This window comes from Lycorma delicatula, chromosome 2, assembly GCF_047948215.1.
Source record: "Lycorma delicatula isolate Av1 chromosome 2, ASM4794821v1, whole genome shotgun sequence".
NCBI lineage: Eukaryota > Metazoa > Arthropoda > Insecta > Hemiptera > Fulgoridae > Lycorma > Lycorma delicatula.
In genome coordinates, this window is record NC_134456.1 from 8,583,481 (window position 1) to 8,611,440 (window position 27,960).

The window sequence follows — 27,960 nt, forward strand, 5'->3', positions numbered from 1 at the left end:
AGCGTAGTAGTTATACAGAGTCATTCACGGGAACCGGATGTTTTTAAAATAATCATAAAAAATTGAATATTTACTTTAAAAAAGTTTTATTGGTAATGAAACACTTGTTAAATCAAAGCATTTGTTACTTACTCGTGAACGAAAAATTATGTCCGGCAAATTATGTCCATTTTGGACAATACATTGTTGTAGCCTTTCACGGTAACGCCTCAATTCTTTGCAGCATGTCTACATCAATCTGGGTGACGTGATTACGAATTGCGATCTTTAGGTCCTCTAATGTACGCGGTTTATTGCCGTACACACGCGATTTCAGAAACCCCCGCAGAAAAAAATTACAACTACTCAAGTCGGGGGACCGAGGGGGCCAAGGAATGTCACCGAATCTGGAAACGATCCGTCCCGGAAACAAGTTACGGAGAACAGCCATCGTTGCCCTCGCTGTGTGCGCTGTAGTCCATCCTGCTGGAATAACACATTTTGAAAATCGATTCCCCGGTTTCGTAACTCGGGGATGAAAAACGTATTCAACATCGCAATGTAACGATCAGCTGTTACAGTTACGGCAGCGTCATTTTATTCAAAAAAATATTGTCCAATAACACCGACCTTTCAATTGCACCCCAGACAGTCACCTTTGGGCTATGAAGTGGTCTCTCGTGAAGCCGATGCGAGTTTCTTTCTGCCCGATACCGGCAATTCTGTTTGTTGACGAAGCCATTCAGATGAAAACGGGCTTCGTCACTCATTAACAATAACAAATTTTCATTTTCTTCAAAAACGGTAAGCATTTGTCGACAAAATTGTAATCGCTGCGTGAAATCTTGCTCGTTTAACTGCTGCACGACGGCTATCTTGTAAGGATGGAAATGAAGGTCTGTATGCAGAATTCGTCTTACCGTACTTGTGCTCATTTGAAGCGCTGCTGAAAGCGGCGTGGGCTTCTGAGAACGGCTTCCCTTACTCGTTCGATGTTCTCCGGAGTGCTAGCAGTTCGTCGGGGACCCGGTGGTTTTTTCTTCAATATTGAACCGCTTGTTCGAAGGTTGTTTACCCGTCGAAATATTGTGTTACGAGAAGGGACACTTGCATTACGATGGATATTAAACTGACGGCGGAAATCTCGCTGAACAGCAGTTACGGATTCGTCATTTCGCACAAAACTGTCATACGCGTACAGGCGTTGGTCTAGCGTCCACGGCTCCATCTCAACGACTAAAATGTAAATGCTATGAACAAAGGAAACGTCAGACACCAGCCATGTGCCCCTCCCACCACGAACGCCCGAGTACAACCCACTTCAAAAACATCCGGTTCCCGTGAATGACCCTGTACTTGGGATATCTCTCTATAAGAAATAATAGGTAACAAGAAGCCAGTTGCAATCTATCCCCAACTTGCTCAACTGAACTATCTAAACATTAACGAGTAATACTAGTGACAACTTTATCCTGAAATGGTGTTCAGTACACAGAGGGACTGTATAATAAATGATATTATTTCTACTAGGAAGCAACTCCGGATAATTCTACATTTATACAACTCATATGCTTTATAGGCGTCATACCCGTAATAGACTGTGGAGAGATAGTGTAATACAACAAATTAATGTAAAGGGGTAATTAATAAGTAAGGGGTAAGCACCCCTTACTGTGGTAAGCAATAAGCTGTTTCAATTAAAAAGGGGAACTTATAGAATTTTATCATAATTTACAGTCTTCAATATATATATTTCCTCTTGTTTTTTTCCGCAGTCATTAGGATATTATTTTTTTATTCCTTTATAAAGATTTCACATTCACATTATGACGACTTCGATTAAAATCAATTGAAAGGAAAATCGTTTTTTTTTTGCATTACTATATTTTTTCATGAAATTTTGTAGTAATGTAGTGAATTTGCAAAGGTTACAAGAAAAATTATCTAGATTTAAAATAAATCCAAATAATTTCCTTCTTGATAATGAAGCGAGTCATTAATATCCAAACTCTTCAGCAAATATATAAATACATAAAGTGGTTGTATTACAGGGCTGCAAACGGCTAACAATTTTTTTTTTTATTAATTTCTTTACTGATGAGAGTAAAAGAAAAAAAGTTTTTTTTTATTAAAATGAAAATTCAGGCAAAGAGTTAAATGAAAAACTTTAAACAGTTTAGGAAAAGTTAACTAATTAACTAAAGACCTACAAGTTATATAACATTTTTTAATAAATGCGTAATTGCTGGAATAACTCTATTAATAACACTTGCCGTGTTATTATTTTTTATAATTAATTACAGTAGTACTGAGCAAGAGTTATGAAATAAATATTAATTCAATTAACTTTCATTTCTGTGATCTTAAACAAAGTTATCTCCCAAAGGCACGATTAACTTGCACACGAACACACTAATTCCTTTCTTCCACCCAGTACTTTAAAGAAGTCTATACACGACTGTTTTTGTGGGTAAATTACGAGTGCATATTTTAATATTACGATAAAAAATACACAAAGTTATTTAAATATAGTAGGAATAATTAAAATTGGTCACGTGACGTAACATACGTAATTAAATTTCTTAGCTTTGGAAGAATTAAGACTGTATTTTCGCACGTAACGAAATCTTCAACCTGAAAAATCCGCCAACGAATGACCCCAAAAATACAGCAATTAGAATCGAACGAACATGTGAGATAAAACATAATTTCATTTTACTAGGTCTGATGGCAATCATTCTGCTTTACATGACACAATTGTAATAGTATTTTAGAACGGTCAAGTCCGGCCATCCTGCAATATTTCAGCTATATAATTTGCAATGAATATCAAATACTTTAGTAATATAATAAAATAAAATTTATTAATATAATAAATAATATAATTTAAAATAACACTAAGCTAACGTTTTTGAAATTCATTAAAATAATTCGCTGTAACTAAAGTTTTTTTCTAAAAAAAAAGTCCTGCTATTTCAACTGTTCGTCCGTTTTATGAATACTACGTTCTTTGGACAAAAATAAATGATTTCAATATGACGCTTTGATCTAAGAAATTGAGGAGGGGTGTTCAAAATACAAACAAAAAAAAACTGAACCGATTGATTCAGTATCACGTACAAAATACATTCAGAAACACATGTTAAAATTCTGATTAGTATATAAAGGTAATTTAAAACATATATTTATATATACGACATGTTGCGTGTTCATAACTCTATGGCAGCTCTTAAATAACGTTTCACCAGTTGAAATGATGTATTTTCAGTATACAACATCCACATCCAAGGGTTCCTAATGGGGAGGGAAACTCAAAAATTTTTACAGGAAGGCTAGGGTTGCGACACATTTTAAAGGGCATTAAAACCCCAAAATTTTGACGTAAATCACATTAAAACTACAAAAATCCTAACCAAATAATCTGCTATTTAATCTTTTCAAAGCTAATTATAAAAAAAGATCTTAAATATCTGCTCGACAATAAAAAAAATAAAATTTAGCTAACCCACTTATCTGAAAAAGATTTCTTTTTCTGTATAAGACGCACTTTTTTAAGTTCACTTTAGAGCACCTTTGAAATTGGTTGTGAAAAATATTAAATGACCGCCATTTTGGTTAGGGTAATCGTAATCTTGTAATTTTTACATCAGAAAGTTTGTTTTCAATGCCATTTAAAATTATTTATCTTTTTCATTTATAAGTTTTAAATTACACCACTGGGATGCTTCCTGGGTTGCTTAGGATGAAGTAATCTCATACTGAAAATAGATCGTTTCGGGAAGATCCGTTTCCTAAATTTAATTTTATTATGTTAAACGGGTAAGATTTTTGTTTAAATTATGTATATATACAAGCTGTTCCACAAAGAAGTATATACTTTTAATGTAATATCATTCACCAATTCCCCCACCAATTCTATTGCAACTTTACAGACCTTTAAACGATATTTCTAATAATATTCTGTGAAAATTTCAACATTCTAGAATTTATAGAAACAAATTGGCGGTTTAGAATTAAAAACATCAATTTCAGATAAAACGTATTTTTTATTCATTACAAAACAGCTGGTAAAAATTATTAAAACACAGATGATGTATTATTAAACACGTATTCAAATTGAATACAAGTTAGATTAATATAACATAAGTTATATATTAACATAAGTTACGTAATTAATATTAACATAAGTTATATAATTATCTAACAGTTTTTAATTATTTTTACCAACTATTTTGTAATGAATAAAAAATATGGTTTATCTGAAAATTGTAGTTTTTATTTGGAAGCCGCCATTTTGTTTCTATAAATCCTAAAACGTTAAACTTTCATAGAACCTTTTTAGAACCTTCGTTAAAATGTCTGTAAAGTTTCAATAGAATCGGTGGGGGAATTGGCGAATGATACTAAATCAATAGAGGTTTACGTCTTCATGGGACACACGGTATATATACATATATATAATAATCATAAACTTCGCAGTTAAACAAGTGAGGCATAACCAATAAATTTGATTAACATCATTTATCTAAACAACTGTTGCTATTTGAAAGAACGCAACCTGTTTATTACATTTTTATTTGTCTACGTCACACCATAATCCACCGAGTTGCGTGGTTTAACATCCCCCGGAAATAGATCCAACTTTACAAAGAATATTTCTTTTTAATATACCAGAAAAAGAACATTAAATATATAAATAATAATGTACAACCATTACGTAATACAATTGGTTATCCTTTTTATGCCATATTCCGTACTGCTACAATAAAAAAAAACCCACACAGACAACGAAGTTGATAAACTTATCCGGCATTTGAGTAGAGTTCATAATGTAATCCTTCCCACATTGTGTTAAAATTAAAAACTATTACCACATTACTTACATTTTTATTTATTTATTTAAGTTCCTATTTAAAGAAGGATAATTAAAAATAAATTTCAGATTGGTTTGTTAAATCTATGTAATAAAATAAATAAGTAGAATAAAGACTTCAAAAGAAATCGCACACAAAAGTAAAAGCAAAGAATCTTTCAATATTATTAATGTCGATGCCAAACCACAAAAAAAAAATAATTTCTATTATCTAACTTCTTTTTTAGCCTCCGGCAACTACGGTTCAGATAATACCACAGAGGATGATATGTGTGAGTGTAAATGAAGTGTAAATAAAGTATAGGAACCTTATACATATATCTTTACAACAGATAAACACAGAAAAATAAAATTTCACAATTACTTTTACATGGAGACGATTTATTTTTAGATATGAGACGACCACACCCCAAATACCCAGTGGCCCACTTACAGAGTAATTCAAAAATGTTAAATGGAAGGGGCAGTAGAATCGTAACTTTTTCTTTTTTCTTGTTTAGCCTCCGGGAATTACCGTTCAGGTATTACTTCAGAGGATGATATGTATGAATGTAAATGAAGTGTCTTGTACAGTTTCAGTTCGACCATTCCTGAGATGTGTCGTTAATTGAAACCAAACCACCTAAGAACACCGGTATCCACGATCTGGTATTCAAATCTGTATAAAAATAACCGCCTTTACTAGGACTTGAACGCTACTAGGACTTCCAAATCGGTTGATTTGGGAAGACGCCTTCACTATTAGACCAATCCGGTGGGTTAATAGAATCGTGACTTATTGAAAAATAAAACTTTTTTGTTAGATCATTGAGCTACGACAATACTAACAAAAGTGTTGGACATTTAATGTTTTCTTAAACTAGTTTTACAAGTGTTTTGTTCTCCAGTACCTGTTAAATAATTCCTCAACAGTAAAACACTAAAAAATCTGATATGGACACTACATAACTTCTTTGTACGCCTATTAAATTACATATATAAATTTTTTTAAAAACGTAAAATTTTATTTCATTAATAACTTCTAATATTTTATAAAATATATATGTATATGTATACGAGTATATATTTATTTTTTTTATTATTTATCGTAATTTTTTTTTACAATCAGAGGTTAATAGGTATTAATAAATCAATATATTTAAATACAAAAAAGTAAAAAAAAGGAGATGAAGTTTGATTCGAACCGATGTGCCTTCCCCTTGTAAGATCCAAATATTTCATTAATTAAGATTTTATATGGCTATAACTCTGGAACCAATGAAAATAAGTACCGCTTATGAAATATCGTTGAAAACCTCTCGATGAGGGCTTATTACTGTAGTTATGAAAAAGTCCAAAATCCAAGATTTTTTTTGATTTTGGGCTTTTTTGACAATTTTGGCCCGGTTGATTGCAGGCAAAAGAGGAGATGCATAACTAGATGTTACATCAGTCTCATTTTAACATCCTACGGCTAATCGTTTTTGAGTTACGCGAGATATATCTTTCTTTTCTTGTTTAGCCTCCGGTAACTACCGTTCAGATAATACTTCAGAGGATGAATGAGGATGATATGTATTGTGTGTGAATGAACTGTAGTCTTGTACATTCTCAGTTCGACCATTCCTACCTAAGCTGTGTGTGGTTAATGGAAACCCAACCACCAAAGAACACCGGTATCCACGATCTAGTATTCAAATCCGTGTAAAAATAACTGACTTTAGTAGGACTTGAACGCTGGAACTCTCGACTTCCAAATCAGCTGATTTGGGAAGACGCGTTTACCAACTAGACCAACCCGGTGGGTTCCATTATCTAACTGAATATTAAAATTTTATGCTTACTCAAATCAAAATTTAAAACAACTGAAAAATAATTATTTATTATATTTTTACTAATTTCTTTTAAGTTGTTACACCTCTTTACATTTGTTTAAAATTTTTTTATTCTGTTACAATTAAGATATATGTACAACCGCAAAAATCTCTTCCCACATGAAAAAAAAGCAGTTTGCAACAAACAAGAAAGGCGAAAAACCTGCACCTTGATAATAACAAGAAAGATTCATCCTAAAGGTATTACTAACGAGCGTTAGTTAAGGCTATTTGAAATGTGGAAATATTACTTAATGTTTTCCAAATTCTCCACTTCCTTCATTTATTTCACGAAAATAATCGGCATATTTTAAAATACGGGTGAGTATATATATATATATATATATACATATGTAACATTCCCACCTCCTTGGTGAATTAACAGCGTTTGGAAATTTCATTACCGGTTATTCGAATTCTGGTCAAGCTTTTTATTTTTCATACGCTACGAAATTAATTTTTCTTTCGTAATTATGACAAGACAGTTATCCTGTACTTACCAAAATAAAATAATGGTGTAAAAAAAAACCGGCAAATGTTTTAATAATTTCCCTGGTTTTGCTCTCGACAGATTTTTATTTGAAATATACCACAGGGACTTTAAATAAAGACTTTCTTACAGAATACTAAAAGTGAAATTGTGGAAAAGATCAAAATTTTCAGTAAACTTTTGTCAGCTTGAACAAATGGCGCGCCATTTGATCAAGGTGATCAAATCTGACAAAAATAAAAAAAGAATCTGAAAAAAGAGGGACTGCCCAAGATTTTAATTGATAAAACCGAAACTGTGGTGGTAAAACCTTGATCAGAGCAGCATTAGAAAAAAAAACACAAATAGTTAAAAAAAAAAAAATAATAATAGTTACAAACAGCTCACGTCATATACCATTAAAAATTGAACTACATTATATAATTATTACAAATTTGATCTATTGGTTAAATCGTCGTCCCAAATCAGTTGTTTAACAGCTGATTTTTGAAGCCGAATGTTCTGAAGTTCAAATCCTAGTAAAAATTAGTTGCTTTTACATGGATTTAAATGCTATACATTGGATACCGGTATAGTTTGGTGGTTGGGGTTCAATTAACCGCATTTAAAATTAACCACAACCTCAGGAATGGCGGCCGAATCTGTACGAGAGTACACTTCATTTACACTCATACATATCATCTACATCTCGTTGGACCGTAGGGAGGTTGCTTATTGCTCACTAACTGAACAGATTGCAACGTACACATTAGAAAAATAAAATAAAAAAAATTAAAATACTAAATAAATAATAATTCAGACGTCGTTAATTGAAATTATTTGAGCGCATGTAATTTATAAATGACAAAAGGAGATCCAGTAAATTCAGGAGTTTTTTTTTTTTTTTGTTAACGAATTTCTTTCGATTTTACATTAAAAAAAACGGCTGGAAACATTAAAAAAAATTATTACGCGAGCGGAAATCTTTAATGAAACCTGCAGTTTGAACTAAAAAAAAATGAATGCGACGAAACTACATAAAATAATTATTAACGAGTGTGTGACAAGGCTTTCTTGAGAGCGAACGTATTTATTACTTTTCCAAATAATATGCAATTCTTAAACTTTCTCGTGAAAATAAATACATTACATATCATAATGTCATCAGATTATATGTAATTACGCGTAAAAAATTCAGTACTAAGCAATAATTACGACCAATAAAAAATTTTTTAAATATTTAATGGAATCTCCAACTGAACCTCATCTAGAAATTGAAAAAAGGCATCGAAATCATTGACTTTAGTTGCGAGTAAGGTTGGACATTATGTTTAGTGCTGTAAACAAGATAGTTATCGACGACCTTCATTTTTAAAAGTTATGTAAATGTTACGAAAGTAAACTATTTGTACTTATTTTTTTCAATCAAATATTCCTTTATTTTATTGTTTATTAAAAAAAAAAAAAGATATAAAAATTCTAAAGGAAAATAAACATCCCAAACCAGGAATAACAGGGAAGTGGGTCTATCGAAATCGTTAAGTCAGGAGATATTATAGATTGAACATGTTTTTAAACCCCCTTCCGCTCAACCACCCGGTTGGTTTTTGGGAATTTTCGATCTTTCTAGGGTTCTTAAGGCTACGAACTTCCTTGGTACTAAGTCGAAAGCTTTTAGAGAGCCTAGAAGTCTGGCTATCTACTCGTATTATACGAAACAACAATAAAACCGATTTTTAATGAATAATACAGGAAATACTATATTTATCTTAGTAAATGAATTTATTAAAGACGGATACTATAACAGTAAAAACTGACATCCTGTACTGATAAACTCTCCAGGCAGTAATATAAAGTCAGAGTATTATTACTAACATCTTTAGATAAATTAACACTAATATTTATTTTAAAGAAAATATATATTTTTTTAAAATTAACTCAGAGTTGCCCTACTTGGGAGGAATGTCAAATGGAGTATTAAAGCGTATAATTAAGCAAGTAAAAATTATGTAAAAAAAAATATATATATATATTTTAATCTGAGTAAAATGTTAAAACATGGAACCCATAGTTATCATATCTCCCCTTACATTCTTGACCAATTATAATTAAAATTAAATAGCATTAATGAAACATATTTAAAAGTCACCCTACAAAATTCCATAATAATCGTTTGATCCCATCTGAAAATATCAAACAAAACCATAACTGATGAAAAAAATAAGAAAGAATTAGATTTAATATCCTCACCCCTGAATGAAAAAGCCAACTATATAACCAAATTGATATAATAATGTAATGGAATCATGAAACACAATCAAACCATACTTTTGATATGAAACGCCATAATAAAACACTAAACTTGTAAATTATGATAAAAATAATGAAAAATATGATAAATTTTCGGTTAATAGAGGAAATATCACGTTTGGTTTATCTTTTTCAGGATTTTGTAGTAAATAACAGTGGAAAAGTTTAATTTTCAATCGATAAATGACTTACCACTTGGATTTTTGTTTTCTTAACTTATTTTTTGTTTCTCAGTTGGTAGACTCTTATTTTTCATTTATTAATAAATTGTAATTTACGTTAATAAATTATAATTATTAAACATTTATTATGCCTACATATATTTCTGTCTTAAATAGATTATAATCTCTTGGGGCTCGATCAAAAAATCAAGATGATTTTTTAAGATACAAAAATGGGCTATCAGAACATTATTTACCGCCCCTAATTTTAAAATGTGTATACCGATATTTAGAAAATGAAATATGTTTATTTACCATTCGGGTTTATATTTATGAAAGTCCAATCTTAGCTAAAAACAATATTCAGTTATTCTTAAAAAAAAAAAAAAAATAATAATATCCAGTGTAATCAGACTACTGAACTGTTTTCTTATAACACAGCACAATACTTCGGGTTACGAGAAAGGGCCTATCACATCCTTTGACATTTTTAATAAATCACCGAACCGTTTGATAAATCTTACCACAAATTCATTTAAAATACAATTGAACGATTTTCCTTCACAGAAACAATTCTGTCAACTAATTTTTGTGTAATACTAAATACAACAAAAACAATAATAATAAAAATCCTCTGTATTCTATTCAACGTGTACATAAATATGAGCTCAAAATAATTTACAGTAGTACCTTTTGCATATGAATTATTTTGTAATAATTTTCTACAATTAACGTATTTATCTTACTCTTTCATCCGTTCTTACATAAAAAGTTCTTTAATCATATCTGTTTTTTATCTTATAATTGTTTTATATAATCTATCTTATAAAGATGTAATCTATATAATTTATTATAACGCACCGATCTGAATAATTCTATTTTATTTATTTTATCTAATTATCACAAGAATCTGACAACCCAGAAACGATAAAAAAACAAAAACGGTTTTTTTTTGTCCCGCTCCTTTATGGAGGTTTCAATAAAAATAAATACCGACGGAAGTATCTTTAACGACCTAAGCGGCATTAAATTATATATATAAAAAAAAAATTATACCTTGAATTAAAATTTTACGATCCACAAAGTCCTATGTATTTTGGTCCACTAAGTGGACCAAAATTAAAAGACATCAAAGCTTCATAAATACAGATCATCGTGCCAAATTTTATCGAAGTGGGTCCATCCGGTCTGGAGATATTAAAGAAAAAAAAAGGCAGTCAACATTCCTCTCCGGAATTTTACAATGCTAAAATTGTTTTCTGTTTAGAGGAGGGTTATGAGACAAGTTATAAAAAAAAAATCCTGTTTGATGATTATATTTTCCCTTATATATTATACTGTCTAGCCAGGGAAGTAAAATCTTCAGCGATTAATCAACCAGTTGTAAGATTATAATATACTCTATTCTGGGCTCAGGTGTACTTAGTTATAAAGCACAAAATTAAAAATAAGAACAAACTCAATACAATATTTCTGAAAATTTCTACAAAAAATTAAATTAAAAAATTATGAATTCAATCTTCTTCTTAAAAAAAAAAATTAAGTAATATATATCCACTCAGCCAACAGATTATATTAAAAATATGATTTAATAGCAAATTTAGAGGTTAAAAGTTACAAAAAAAAAAGCAAAGATAAAAATATTACTGGTTGATTGTGTTTAATTAATGTTTTCCATCAACGTATTTTTTTCCCAAAATCATGTACGAGTATTTTCGAATACATTTTTTCTAATAAGGTAAAAAAATGAAGTAGTCTAACTATTTTATAAATAAAATTTTCCTAATATTGCTGTCACACCAAATTTCATGTTTGTAGATTAAATTCCTAAGGTATTAAGCCAAATAAAATACAACGCGCTGCCGTTGTATTTTATTTTGCACACGCATACAACAGAGATAAAGAGAGAGAGAGAGAGAGAGAGAGAGGATTTATTAATCAAGATTCAGTATTTTTTTTTAAATCACGAGTATCTTAATATTTTTATCGGTAAAATACGATAACAGTCAAAAAAGGAAAACCTAACTACGAAAAATAAATTATATTTTTTAAATGGTAAAGTTAAAGAAAACCATCTCTCTCTCTCTCTCTCCCTTCCCTCTCCCTCACCACCCTTTCCCCGTCTATTAACTCCTAAAATAAAGTTATTATTTTAGTATAAAATTTATTTATAAAAAATATTAAACGACTACTACAGTTTTATTGTGTAATTTACAACATCAATGGATAAAAGTCGAAAGACCAAACGTAAACAAGGAGCTAAGATTTCACATTTAGTTAAGAATACAGAAGTAAAATCTTCACTTCACGAACACTGTGTGCGTGGATAGAATACCCATTAATAATAACGACACTATTTCTATTGTCCATTATGTGAACTTTCTGAGCGATTTGTAGATAAATTCTAGCGAGACGATCAAATTGATTTCGTTTGTAACAAAATCAAACCGTACTATACCGTTTTGCTTTGAAGCATCTTTATAAAGAGCTAAGTTTTCATTATTGTTAAATATTTATTATTTCAACATACGCAAAAATTCTCTTATAAAAAGTATAATGTCATTTTTCGGGATCTCTCAAAAGATTACAACAAATTTTCAAATTATCGAGATCCATAAACATGAATCGTGTAAATACAAGACATTTAGAAAAATAAAAATGTAATAATTTTGTTAATATTTATTAATGTATAATGTCTGCTGAAATTAATAACCGGTTCTTATTATTATAAAATAGTAATATCTACTTTGACAAATCAGACAATAGAAACGCTTTTTGTATCTCAAACACAATACTTCGGCTTACAAAAAAAGGACCTTTTATTTTGCTTACGTTGCCATTTTTAAGAAACTACCGAAACATTTAAAATGTTTTCCCAACAATTTATTTAAAATACAATTAAAAATTTTCTTTTACAGAAACAATATGTACCGATCAAGGTTCCATTATGATTTTACTGAATCCATCATAAATGTTGAGACAGTTACTTTTTTAAAGGATTTATTTCTTTATATGGAATTTATAAACTACCCCCAAAATCAAAATTTTATGTACTTTACCATCATCAAATAAATATATGTAATAATAGTTTCACGTTAGGAATTTTTTCATAATACAAAGTATTAAGTAATAAAACATGGGCAATTAAAAAGTTATAAAAGCATTAAAAAAAATAAAAAATATATTTTACAAAAATTTTGAAAATTAAGTGGACTGATAAAATAAAATATAAAGAACGAAACGTATCAAATAATCCTGGAAAATACAGGAAAAACACTAATGAATATTACAGCCTCGTAAAATATTTTTTTATTTATTAGTGGAAGACAGTGTAAAATATTAAAACATTACCACATATTATTATAATCCGTCATCATATTTAAATTAAACAATTTTTAAAAAACAAATATTTTAACTAATTTCGGTTACGTGGTTATTTAAAATTAATAATAAATTTATTTATTTGCAAATGTGCGATGAGAAAACCGTAGGCAAGAACTAATTCAAAAGACCCAATGTTAGTTAACATGAATGAAATGTTACGAACAAGTTTACAAACAACAGAATAAAAAATACAGGAGCACTTTCGGCGTTGGTGCCATCATCAGGAATACAATTAAATGATTGAAGTCAATATTTTCGAAAAATAACTAAACAAATTTAAGGTTGTTGATAATTTTTTATATATATATATTTTTTTATAACAATAATAAAAATCTGATGTGGCCAGCACATGACTTCCTTGTACCCCTATTAAATTATATATACACATTTTTTATTAAATTAATAGTACATAAAATTTTATTTCATTAATAACTTCTGATATTTTTTTCATTTTTTTATTGTTATTGAATAATTATTTATCGTAAATTGTTTTTTACAATAAGAGGTTAATAATTATTAATAAATCAACACATTTAAATTTAAAAAAAAAAAAGTTAAAAAAAGGAAATGAAGTCCGATTCGAACCGATGTGCCTTCCTTTGCAAGATCGGAATATTTCATTAATTAAAATTTTATATGCCTATAACTGAAAGCAATGAAAATAAGTAACACATGATATATCATTGAAAAGCACCCAAATAAGGGCTTATTACTGCAGTTAAGAAAATATCAAAAATCCAATTTTTTTTTATTTTGAACTTTTTTGGACACTTTAAATTCAGTCGATTGCAATCAAAAGATGAGGTTCACAACTAGATGTTACAACATTCCTAAATCCAAAATTTCAACATCCTACGGCTAATCGTTTTTGAGATGCGAGATATATACAAACCTACGAACAGACGTCACGCCGAAACTAGTCAAGATGGATTCAGGGATGGTCAAAATGGATATTTCCGTTGAAATATGTAAACCGAGATTTTTTGCGATCACAATACTTCCTTTACTTCGTACAAGGAAGTAATAATATATTTGCAGATATGCAATAAAAAAACCGTTAGGCAGAACTAATTCAAAAGACTCGATATTAACATGAATCAAATGTTACAAACAAGTTTACCAACAGAATAGAAAACACAGGAGCACTTTCGGCGTTGGTCCCATCATCAGGAATACAATTAAATGGTTTTGAATTCAATCCTTTAGAAAAATAACTAACATAATTTAAGGTTGTTGTTGATAGTTTTTTTTATATATTTTTTATTAAAAACAATAATAAAAATGAAAACTATAAAGGAAGGCAAATAATGCAATAAATGAAGCATACAATACTCAAAATACTGTCTCAATTAAGTTTAATGCAATTATGTCAACAAAATATTTTTTTGGATAAATAAAAATATTTTCAAACTGTTTCTTGCAGAAAAAAAAATTATGCAGGCCATTGACAAAAATTAGAAACTAATCCCCAAATCCTTCATATATATATATATTTCTCAGGTATCAACCATGAAAAAATTGATGTTCAATCTTTGCTAAAAATAATAATCCCTTGTTAATAAAAATAATAACATCTATCTCTTTCAAACTTGACAATAAAAACTTTTTGTCTAATTCAAACACAATACATCGGCTTACAAAAAAGGGCTTTATTTATTATTATTAATTTATTTATTATTTTTCTTCCGTTAGCATTTTTAATGAGCTACCTGACTGTTTAAAAGTTTTCCAGCAATTTATTTAAAATACAATAAAAAATTTTCTTTTACAGAAACAATTTGCTGTGATCAAATTTATACTACAATTTTTTTTTATATCATACCGTTTTTCATAACCTCATATTTTTACCCAAGACGGAACGGAGACGATATATGCGTTTGGGGTAAGAGGTTGTGTGTGTGTGTGCGTGCGTGTCTGAGTACCATTTTCCTGAAAAACTACTGGACCGATTTCGATGGGGGATTTTTGCATTACATGTATCACTTCAGAGCAGGTTCATACATGTTTTACGGTTATAGGCCACTAGATAACGCTGCAGTAGATGTGTTTCTCTAAAACGGTTGAACCAATTTTGATGCGATTTTTTGTAATACGTAGGTATCATCTCAGAGCAGGTTCTTAGATTAGTTGTATGATTATAATCAGACAGGGAGCGCTGCAGTAGAAATGTTTCTTCAAAATGGTTTCGTGGGATTTTAAAAATTTTCCCCTCATATTTACTACGATTTTCTTAATAAAATAGTAACAATATTTTTGTTGTGAATACAATTTTTTGGGGGGGGGGGGTTATTGTTAGTTATTAAATTTTCATACGATAAACAAATTAATTTTTCTGTACCATAATCAAACCATCTGCTTCAGTTTGAAGTGTCTTAATAAACGCTAAACTTATCATTATTATTATTATTAAATATTTATTATGCCTACAATCGCGTAAATACATATATATTTTATTATTAATAAAATCGCGTAAAATGTATATACTATATCTTCGAACTGAGAAAATTCGAACAAATTTTAATGATACAAAAATAGAAAGCAGATTTTTGTTTGATGATAAAAAAAATAATAATTCAGTGCATCAAATTAGACAAAATTATTAAAATACTTCGCCAACGATAAAGGACCTTTTTATGCTTCTGTTTTTAATAAATTTTTATTCAACTATCTAAATACATTTTTTTTTTAACTGAAACAGATTTTCTTTTGATGAGTTTTTAAACAAGAGCTACTATTAAATAAACGGAAATTGTTTTTATATGTGTACACTTCAAATATGTACACAAATAGTAATTAATGCCTTAAAATTTATCTTTGCACAATTGAATCACTATTGTGTTATGAAATAATTAATTATATTCATTAATATAGATTATAAATTACTAAATTTCTTACATAATAATGCCAGTCTGACCACTAATTTTTGGATGGTTTACCTCGATTCTTATGGTTTTTTTTTTATCGATGGAATAATAAACCAAGCATTACTTAAGTGATTTAAGTAATGTACAATTATGTTACTATCTGAATCGAATATTTATTTTTTTGTAAATTATAAATATAAGAAAATGAAATGAAAAAATTGAGCTCTGTAGAATAATCAATAAAAAAAAATATATAAAATTTTATATAGTTTAAAACAATATTATTATTTGGGAATCCTTGCACATATGATTTACGGTTATTTTAACTGAACTATAAATAAATTAAATTAATAATAGTAAAATAAATTCTATGGATTCACTGTAATTAATTTAAGAAGATAACAAAATAAAAATAATAAAATGTGACAAAAGGAAATTAACAATGAACGATAAAAATTAATACTTGGAATCTAATGTTATACAAGGTTTTTTTTAAATAAAATTACAAACGATGAACGAAGTAAAAAAATTATATTATTATAGAGAAAAGAATTCTATCGGTCATCTAAAGATAGATTACGGAATTTAAAAAAATTTTTTATGTAGAGAGTAACATAAATATTTTATGCAGGCTGGTACAGAGTAATACATTACATAAATCGGAAGGAATAGTAGATATGCTACTTCACAAATAAAAAATAAGAACTGCTCCAGCAACAGTGTGGATGAATCAAGGGAAACTACGGTAAAACTTCAATCAATGCGGCATCACAAATACACAATTAATTATAGAACAGTCAAATATTAATAATCAGGACTGTCAAAAAACATTGCTATTTAATGTAGGATAATTACTAGTATAGTATAATTAAAGATTTATATATATATAAAATTACTCCTGGTAACGTAAGTATTCCAACGCGGGGTCGTACATCTAAATCGGTTCAGCCGTCGAGCTGCTACGATGGAACAAATACATTCACACAAATATACAACACCCTAAATACATTACACCCCTTTCTGGGCAATCGTGTAATAAATTATTAGAATATAAATCATTGTAATTTTTTTTTAAGTAAATTAAAAATATTGTAATTTATTAAAAATCTAGATTTATTTTTTACTAAAAACACCTGTTTTTAATTTTTACAAATTCATAAGATTTTTTTGTTAATTTTGTTATTAATAAAAGTTGATTTTTCGTTTTTCATGGACTTTATTACATCAATTTTCTACAAGTTTTGATAATAAAATTAACACATTTATTAGTCATTTAACAAAGTTATTGTACTTCAAACTTGAGAAATTGTTTTCCGTCACCAAATGTTTGTTTTACATTGAATATCATGATAACTATGGGAAATGTTCTGGGACCTGTGTTATTCGATTTTTCAGTCAGAAAGCAAAACAAAACATCCCGTTTATTCTTAATATAATGAAATTTCACCGGAGTAACTGAAATCCGCGCGAAATTTTTCGCTAGCCGTAACTCGATATCAAAGCGTTTTCTCGGACATATGTTTGTATAAATTTTTTCCTTACTACAAATTTTAAAATCATTTTCCAAATTATTTCCTTTTCCTTTTGAATTACCTGCTTATGTATAGCCTATAACACTCCGAGTAACACAAGGATTCCAACGTAGACTCATATATCTAAATCGGTTCAGCCGTTGAACTGCTACTACGGTGGTACAAACAAACATACATAGATCCTAAATACATGACATTCCTTTTTGATCCGTCGTGTAAAATAAAACGTAGATCAGATATTAATTATCTAAAATATAATAAGTACTTGAAATAACGTTAAAGTAAATATATGAAGATACTAAATATAAGAAATAACAATATAAAAATTCACAATTCAGAAGACAACGATGAAAATTATTTACGTGGAAAGGAATATATGGAAATAACATTTTTTTAAAGATTTTTAATTACTATTATTATAAATTAATCGACAACACAATATTTTCTGTAAAAGAAAGTCTTTCAAACATATTTTAAATGTAGCGAAGGAACAGATAAGACTCTTTATCGTAAACCAAAGTATGATATTTTGAGGTACACCGAAAAGAGTTACGTTGTCTGGTTTGATAGAGTTTTTATTTTAAAAGGCTTTTTTTGTAAAGGTAATACATTCATAATTATAAACATACGGGTAAATTAACATTTTTATTATTTAGTTAAATTACCGCGTTATAACAAAAAAATACATTTGAAATATAATAATATAGTAAAAAGCTTAATCTAGTTAAGGCAGGTTTTAAAAAAAAAATATTAAAGATTTAAAAGATGTTTTTTATTCTAAAAGACTATGAAGAATAAATGTCGTAGAGGAAGACAAATATTACAATACTGTATATGAAACAGATAACGTTGCGATCTAAAGAAGGGGAAGGACAGAAATTGTTAAATGTAAAAATTACATTACAAATGTTAAAATTATTAATAAAAAAGTTTCTGTTCTCATGTAACTTAATTTAAAAATAATACTAACGTTAAAAAATAGAGTAAGATGCGGAGGTTTTTTATAACTGATAAAAAAGCAAACAAAAAACAATACAAGTACATTTATTTTAAGGTCAGATCGTATCAAAAACTAATATGAGTAGTACAGACGATGTATGGCATATTCTAAAATAAATTCATTAATATGCAGAATATGAAAATAAATATAATGTGATACGATACTACAATCAATTGTTGCTATTAATATGTAAATTAAATATTATTAAACAATGTAAACAACATTATTATTTCAAATCGATAAAAATAACAAAATAAATTAATTTTACCGTAAATCTGTTTGATGTCGACGTCCAAAAACATAATCGAAGAGTAAGCTAAATGTAAATAGTTATTAGCAGATACAGTTCGGTACCGAACGGAGTCTGTCATATGAGCGTGGTTGTGTTAAACCACACCCCACCGTATAAGAAGACTTTACAAACTCACACTCCGAGTCACAATCACTAGAGACTCTAGAACCGGCGGTCCAACTCCTCACTAGCTGTGAATGGAATCACAGCCGACGCGAATATTGATCGGCGGCTCGAGCAACGAGAACCACAACCGGCTGTATACCATCTGCGCACCTCAAACCGCGCAGCCCAACTGATCATCTTGCATTTTATAAGAGGTCGATAGCTCTGCGCATGCGTTCGTCACGGTAACCGGCCGTAATAATAGTATACGTTTTGTACGTATCTTGTGCGTGCGTGCGTACGTTTATTTTTTTTATGGAACCGTATTAAACATTTCGGAAGCAAAGAAGTGCATAGCGTACCACTCCATTTACCTATTATCTATACACATACTTGTGTTTACAATTCGTCGAATAGGAAACAGTATTCTCATTGTATATCCATCCACATACCATAGGGAGAGCCACGTGTTCCTGCTTATAATTCTTCAGTATATATATATAATAATTTTCTTAAACAAACTTTTACAGTAAAAGGAATTTTATACACAATAACAATATAAATAAATATGATCTCACCTTTTATGTTATAAGTATTATGCCGAGCTAAATAAAATTATATACCCTATTTTGTTGATTACCAGCCATGGAGTGTAGTCCCACTTGGTCGAATTAAATTACGTAATTCAATTTAGAAAACTTGCACCCTACTCGGAAGTTATTTAATCTAAATAATTTGAACGTAATAAATTAATTTTTGTTTTGTGTAATTTAATATTTTTAATTCAATTATTAACAAAACAAAGAACCATAATTCACCCACAATATTAAAAAAGTGTAATTTAAAAGTATAAATATATTTTTTTGAAAATTTATGAAGCGAAAAAAATAAAATATTATTTTTAATTCCTTCGGAGGCAAATATTAAAAAAAAACTTTGGTTATATTTACTGGTTTTATGCAATTTTCCATAACTTTCTGTCCCGTATTAATCTTTTTAAGATCAACATAACTTCTACAGCCGGCATACTAAATTATTTTTTTGATTTGAATAGACCTCTTTAGACCACGAGATTCAATTAATTCATTTTTGAAAGTTTACGTTCTTCCTCATTTCTATCATAATCTCCCTGAATTTTTCTTTCCTTTCTTCAGTCCAAGTTGTTCCGGTCTGATATTTTGTTTCCGAACCTTTTCCGTCGAGTGGCAGCATTTGCGTTTCCGTTAGAATAACATAAACACGCCTCGGTAAATTGGAATGACATAATTGTTGTATACTGCCGGTAACACCGCAGTGACTGGGCCGATGTAGTCTTTGACATAAAAAACATTTTCTTTGATTGGTCCCAATATTTTCCTAAATATTATTTTTTCCATTTCCAGTTTACTTAAATCACGGTGTCTGCTAAGGGTTAAACATTCTGCTACGTAATGGGATCACGTCGAATTACTATCATATACTGTCTTAATTTTGTATTGAAAGAAATAAATTTTTTGTTGTACAGATGTTTGGTGAGCTGATAGGCTAAACGATTTTAATTTTTTTACAAAATTCTATGTTATATCTTTTCATCTTTTCTTTTTGGTCGTGGCTCTCTTTATTCGTACCTTATCAACTCCATTCACTATTTAACATCCGCTCGCAGTACCTAAATATTAAATAATTTCCAGCTATAAAGTTATACCTATACAATATTCTATTATAATGGTAGTTTGCTAATCGAGTCAAATTATGCATGTGGAAGTTTTTTGTAGATCGTAAGGTTTCATGAACTTCCTCCAAAATAAAACAATTTTTGCAATGGATAATAATAATATATATAATCCAATTTGGAAGAAATTTGGCATGATGATTTCACTATATGGATCATTGAAGCTAATTAATTTTGATCACAACCAATCAAGACGTCAGATATAAATGAACTTTATGGGTCACGTATCTCAAAGTTTTATTCAATAAGTTGGTAGAGTTTTTCACATACCCTTTTAGTTACCCCTTAGGTAACTAAGATACTTTCTGATGGTGTTTCTTCTTATTCAACACTCTATAAAGGAGTGATGACATAAAAAAACCTTTTTTCTTGAAATGATAAAAAGTTTCAAGCTGGCATTCTTATACTTTTATTTTTCCTGTTTAGCCTCCGGTAATTACCTTTCAAATAATACTTCAGAAGATGAATGAGAATGATATGTATGAGTGTAAATGAAGTGTTAGTCTTGTACATTCTCAGTTCGACCGTTCCTGAGATGCGTGGTTAATTGAAACTCAACCACCAAAGAACACCGATATCGCATTCTTATACTAATTAGACAATTCCATTATAAAATATATAAATCTATAGATCTTTATTCCGACTGGTACATAAAAATACATTATATTGATCGCATCAATATAGGATAAATTATAAACATAAAAACGAATTAGTTAAAAATTAGATGTGTTTTGAGTCCGGATTAATTATTTAAATACAAACACATGAAATAATGTTAAGGTAAATACATTAAAAACAAATAATTACTTCAAAATAATTCACATTGCCGAAACCGCTATTGAAAATTATTTTAACCACATATTTATGTAAAAAGCTAAATGGAATGACAGAAAATCAGGGCTATTATTATTATTTTTTAAATTACTATTATCTAAAAATTCATTGACAAAGTAATATTGTTTTCGTAAAAGAAAATCTTTTAATTATATTTTAAATAAATTGATGAGAATATCTTTCAAATAGTTTGGCAAATTATTAAAAATGTCAGTGATAGTATAAGATCTTTGATATTTGTGGTGAAGAGATAGGGTCATGACCTTTCATCCGGAGGTCCCAGGGTTCGAATCCCGATAAGAGATGGAATTTCTCACACGCAAAAATATATTATTACGTGGACGTAAGTCCGTTATTGCTGGTATAACAATAAATAAGGGCCTTTCTCATAAGCCAAAAAATTATGCTGACAAAAATTCCGTTGTCTGGTGGAGTAAAGGTGGATATTGATATTTTTTAAGAATATTATTTTTTTTTTTTAGAAAAGATTGTACATTCATAAATATAAATCCAAGGATAAGTATTCATACTTACCGCGCCAGTAAGTACGTACACTAATGAGCGCCAGATAACAATCTGACAGCCTACTGTCTATTAAACACTCATTCAGACTTTTTCAAGGATCCCAACAGATAACATTATACTATATACGAGAATATATGAAGAAGGCAAGATGATACGCGTAGAGTTTTATTTAGGTGAATTCCAGCATATATTATTAAGTTACTTTGGTTTCCGTATAAAATTGTAATAAAGCCAAAAAAAAAAAATACTTGAAGACACACTTATTTTAATTTGGCTTAAGTTTGTTCTTTTATATTCTAATTACGTCAACGATTTATAACAACGTAACAAAATTTATAAAAACCCACCGTGTTGGTCTAGTAGTAAACTCGTCATAGTAAATCAGCTGATCGAAGCAAGGAGTACTAAGGTTCAAATCCAAGTAAAGATAGATACGGATTTGGATATTAGATCGTGGATACTAGTGTTATTTGGTGGACGGGATTCAATTAACCACACGTCTCAGGAAAGATCAGCCTAAGTATGTTCAAGAATATACATTTACCGGTCCCTTTACATTTTTTTTCTTGAATAGATATAACTTCACATAAGCCTAAAGCTTATGAGTGGGATATGGAAATAGAATTTTTGTAGCCTATGAAAAATGTCATACGTGACCGGGATTTGAACCCGGGACGTCCGGATGAAAGGCCAAGACCCTACCACTCCGCCGCGGAGATCGGTTTAACAACAAATATAATCTTTAATTGATCGGCTAATGATTTTAATTGTTGATGTGACTATAAATATAATATTTTTTTAAAATAATTATAAAACGCGTTTTAATTTAGGATTAAGTGAAAGAATAAATAGTACTTTAATAAAGTGGACTTTCATTTCAAAAGTAACAGACCAAAATGTAGTAGAATAATGTTTAAATTTAAACCAAATTAACTTTCTTTTAGATATTTGTAAAAAATATATACGAATTTTATGGAGACTTAACAAAGTATACCACCCTTTAATAACATTTCAAAAGTAAGACGTAAAAAAAATCTGAAGTGGACAACTCATGACTTCCTTTTACGCCTATTAAATTTATGTTTACACATTTTTTTTTTTTTTTTAATGAAAAGTACATAAAAGTTTATTTCATTAAAAACTTCTGATATTTTTTATTTATTTTTTTTTTTGTTATTGAATTCATCCTAAACTTTTTTTACAATGATAGGTAACTTTTTGATATGATTTAACTGTTTTGTTTTGTTAATCTGTTATATTACATTGTTTTGTTTTTCATAAACTTTTCCATTTGTATTTAGTTTTATTTTTTTTAAAAGAGGATCTTATTAAGCCGACCTACATATTTAATTTTTTTTTTTTATTCTGATACTTTAACGGTTCCTATTGTAATAGGTATCGTGATTTGACTTCCGGAAAATTTCGACATATCTTCGCGTTTCACATCCCCCAGACGCCAAAACCACAGTCAGTTCAAAAGTTTATATATGTATATATATAAACTGTACATTTATATATATATATATATATCACTTTCTTGTGAACACGATAACTGCCGTAATTTTGCGCCAATCGCTTTCAAATTGATACATAAAATATAACGACCCAAAATCTCGGTCGAGTTCGTTGATGGGAAAAATCGGACCGTGGTGATGGAAACAGGGGAGGGAGCTTTTTCGAGAAAAAAAATTTAGCTATAATTTTCTTATTAAGTAAAATATTGAATTTATTTAATGCTCCTAATATTCTTTGGATAAGGGCCTAAAACTTATCTAAGTAAAGTTTTTTGATATCACCTACCATTGGTCCAGAGGGCTGAAAAAAATGGGGTTTCGAAGAAAACAAAAATCTTACCTCCCTTAATAGGCACAGTATCTAATCGGTTTAAAGTGGCCGTTACTCATATCAACATTACGTAAAACGTTTGTCTGAAACAATTTTTTATATGACCAACTCTTATGGCAAGGAATGATCAAAATGTTGCTGGAATTGTAAGAAGATGGGGCTTATCGTATGCTACACATGTGAATCTTTTCTTCACATGCAACCATTGTCGTATTGAGTAAAATTAAAGTTTTTCTTAACTTTAAGGTGAAGACATTTTTATCTCCTACTTAGCCTCGGTAAAATTCACCTCTGTCTCCCGGCGTGTCGAAAGGGATTTTTTAATTCGTGGCTATTATTAAAAATGTTATATGACGTAACGGTTGTGCAAGGGGGTGGGGTGGAACTGAGGCCCCAAAAGTTTTTAATAAGAATTTTTGTTTTGCTTAATTACCCTTTTATTACTGCATAATATTTCAAGTAAAAACGTTATTTGATCAAGACGGCCAAATCAGAATAATTTTTTTTTTTACTGAACATTTGATATTTTCGCATTATGGTGCCTCAAATCTGCCTCCTACTTCCAAGAATAGTCAAACAAATAAAAGCACTATTTTCAGTATTATTAGTAATTATTATAATCATTAATAACTTAGATTTAATAATAATATCGAAAATATATATTTTTACTTCTCTCCAATAAAATATCATGGTGCGTTGGCTTTTTTTAAATTTTTGGCTAAAAAATTGAAATTGTATCCGTATCGCGTACGATTAGAGCAAGAGCTTCAGCCTTCAGATTTAAACAAGCGATTGCAATATTGCCGTCGGTTTAGGTCTCTCGTAAACGATAACGGAATCGAATTTTTAAACACAGTGTTCTTTAGCGATGAAGCTTGGATCCATCTCGACGGTTATGTGAACAATCAAAATTGTCGAATTAGGGCGGTTGAAAATCCTAACGCTTTACAACACAAATCTTTGCAGCCTGAAAAAATTGGTGAGTGGTGTGCGATATCTCGTCATCGTATAGTCGGACCCGTATTCTTCAAACAAACAGTAAATGGTGAAGTATACAGTAATATTGTGCGCTTATTTGTGTCCCTTCTGGAACCTCAAGAACGGTATTGCTGGTTTCAGGAAGACTGCGCTACATGCCACACGTCTCGAGAAACCGTGGATTTTCTGCAAGAGTTCTTTGATGATCGATTAATAAGCAAGGGCTTATGGCCTCCAAGGTTCCCAGACCTCACATATCCTGACTACTTTTTGTGGGGCTATATTAACCCACCGGGTTGGTCTAGTGGTGAACGCGTCTTCCCAAATCAGATGATTTGGAATCCGAGAGTTCCAGCGTTCAAGACCTAGTAAAACCAGTTATTTTTACATGGATTTGAATGCTATATCGTGGATACCGGTGTTCTTTGGTGGTCGGGTTTCAATTAACCACACATCTCAGGAACGGTCGAACTGAGAATGTACAAGACTACACTTCATTTACACTCATACATATCATCCTCATTCATCCTCTGAAGTATATTATCTAAACGGTAGTTACCGGAGGCTAAACAGGAAAAAGAAAAAGTGTGGAGCTATATTAAGTCCGAGACCTTCAAAAACAATCCTCACACTATTGATGAACTTAAAGTCAATATTACAGACTTAATCACGAATATTTCAAATGCAACTCTTAAAAAGGTTTCTGCTAATGCGCTGATAAGAGTCCGTACGTGTATAACCGCAAGGGTGGGCATTTTGAGCATATTCTTTAACAATTATGTAAGTAATAGCTTTTTATTAAATCTCTTTTGTAAGTAACAAATACATTTTTTATTTCACCTAAATTTCCCTTTCTTAAATTACATTTAAAACTGGGTAACAGGACTAAAAAATCACTCTGTATAAATTAATTATATTTCCGTTTACTTAATTATATTTCTGTTAAAATGGCAACAGAATATAATTAGGTAAAATTACTATCTTTGTTTCTTTAATGAATATCTGTGAAATATTTAATGTTCTCACAAACATGAGGATACGAACGCGTCGAAGGTGCAGGAGGCCCGCCCTCTGGCTAGATGGCTAAAATTTAATAAAATTATTTATTATATGGCTTTAAATACTGTGTGATCATTTCATTTGTAAATGTCAAATAATAATAATATTTGTAATTTTTATTTAAAAATGAAATAGTTTACTTAAAAAGTAATTTGTTTTATGTTAATTGTTATAATTTAATATTCCATTTAACTTCTTCTTTTTTTTATCATAAGGAATAGCGCCGGAAAAGTTTTGTAAATTTTTGCCAGCTTTTTTTTCAGAACAAAATAAATAAGTAAAATATTAAACAATATTAAAAGGCAAACATTATTGTAATTCTCAACTTATTATTGGGAGGAAGGGTTTGGATTTAAGTTCTATAAATACGAAGAAAGTTTATTAGCACTGATGCCAGCATTTTTTAAAATTTTATATAAAACGCAATTATAATAAAAAAATAGTAATAATAAAAACAGCTGTTACAATATATATATATATATATAAGATATCGATAATTATTCGTAGGTTTTTTCAGGATTGTTAAAAATTATAAAGCTACGTATTATATAATATTTAAGCTGTTAACAATATGATATAAATATGATGATACAAGGTACATCCTTCCACCAGATGTGCTCTGCGCCCTTTCTGACACTGTTAAAGATATGACTATGAAGATGATAATCATATATATATATATAATAAAAACAAATAACAGTAGATACATTAACGTTGTTTTCTTTAAAAGATACCAAGAGAGAAGGAGTAAATAGATCAACAAATGGGAGTGGGGATGAACAAAGAAGGGTGTAATTCCATTATATTTAACACATCTGTTGGCGGTTGGATGACGGCAACATGCGGCGATCGTCATGATGATGATGATGATGATGGTGATGGTGATGATGAAAATGTGACTTAAGAATGACCTTAATACGATCGAAAGACATTGTCTTCTTATGTCGGAGTTTTTGTAATAAAACGAAGCAAAGAAACAGTTTGCACCACCACAAATGACATTTTAATGAGATACGGCTATTTTAACGCTTAGTAGAATATTAAAAACGCCATTCCGCATTCTTTACAACATCCTATTTATTAGTTGGAGTACATATTATGTAGTTAAACTTAATCAGTGTGGTATAAAAAACAACATTACACATTATTTCTCCTATTCATGATTTATTATGTAATTTTAAATTAACACAAATAACATTTGAATTTTATAATATCGACAAAAAAATCGATACTTAATTAAAGGCGACTGTAATAACAATTAATCAGTCTGGACGTGCTTCCAACCCCCACCTCCCCATCAATAATCATCTTGACAAGGTTTTACGTCTAATCACCAACCCACTCCAACTGCCATGTCCACAAATAATATTATAATTTAAAAAATGATTAAAAAAATACGTTAAAATAAATAAAATACACTAATCATAAGAATAAATAACGTATACATCCGTGTAAAATGCACACCCAGATTTGTAACATTGAAAAAAGTACAAAAATGTGTTACTAATTTTCGGATTTTATGAACAAAATAACCGCAGAAGATTAACTAAATAACTGTGTGTTATTTGCATGATGTCAGTAGATCAGTCTATACTGTAAATAACCGGCTGTTTCAAACAGAACGCAACCCTATGATTAAGAATATAAAATTGACGCACAAGTAAATTTTATTTTTCCCTATATGTCAGTTGGCAACATTGTTCTCAAGGTTAGCAACTTTTTTTTTTTAGCCTCTGGGTCCGCAGATAAACATTACAGCACAGAAGATGATACGAATGATTTGTAGCGTGTGTGAAAAATGCAGTGCCTGACCATGATTCGAACCCGGGACCTCCGGGTGATAGGCCGAGACGCTACCATTCGCGCCACGCTTGTAACAGTTGAAATGTCCTTCTTATGCACTAGCGCTATACCAGTATAAATTCGTCTCTATTCTGTTAACTATGTCGTTTTCCAAGGACGAACGTATGTTCGTCCACCAGTTCTAACAGGTTATTGCCTTGTTAGATTTACAGGAACCAGAACGTTGGTTCCAGCAGGATAACGCAATGTGTCATACTGCTAATGAAACGCTGGATATGTTACGGAAATTTTTTGGCCATCGTTTGATAGCAAAAGATCTATTGCCTCCAAGATCCCCAGATTTTACACCAGCAGACGTTTTTCTTTGCGGGTATTTAAAAAGT

The 27,960-nt window shown here is 29.8% G+C and overlaps 1 protein-coding gene across 3 annotated transcripts in view; it reads right to left on the bottom strand.

Annotated features, from left to right (window-relative positions):
* The window catches only part of LOC142320462 (breast cancer anti-estrogen resistance protein 3 homolog), a 416,915-nt gene that overhangs the window by 154,477 nt on the left and 234,478 nt on the right, over nt 1–27,960 (bottom strand). The window contains exon 1 of one of the 3 annotated variants that reach the window (XM_075358263.1): nt 18,694–18,847. The exons of the other annotated variants lie outside the window; for them this stretch is intronic. The gene's annotated coding sequence lies outside the window, so the exon portion shown is untranslated. Of the gene's footprint in view, nt 1–18,693; nt 18,848–27,960 lie in introns of those variants that run through there. 3 annotated transcript variants of the gene reach the window in all.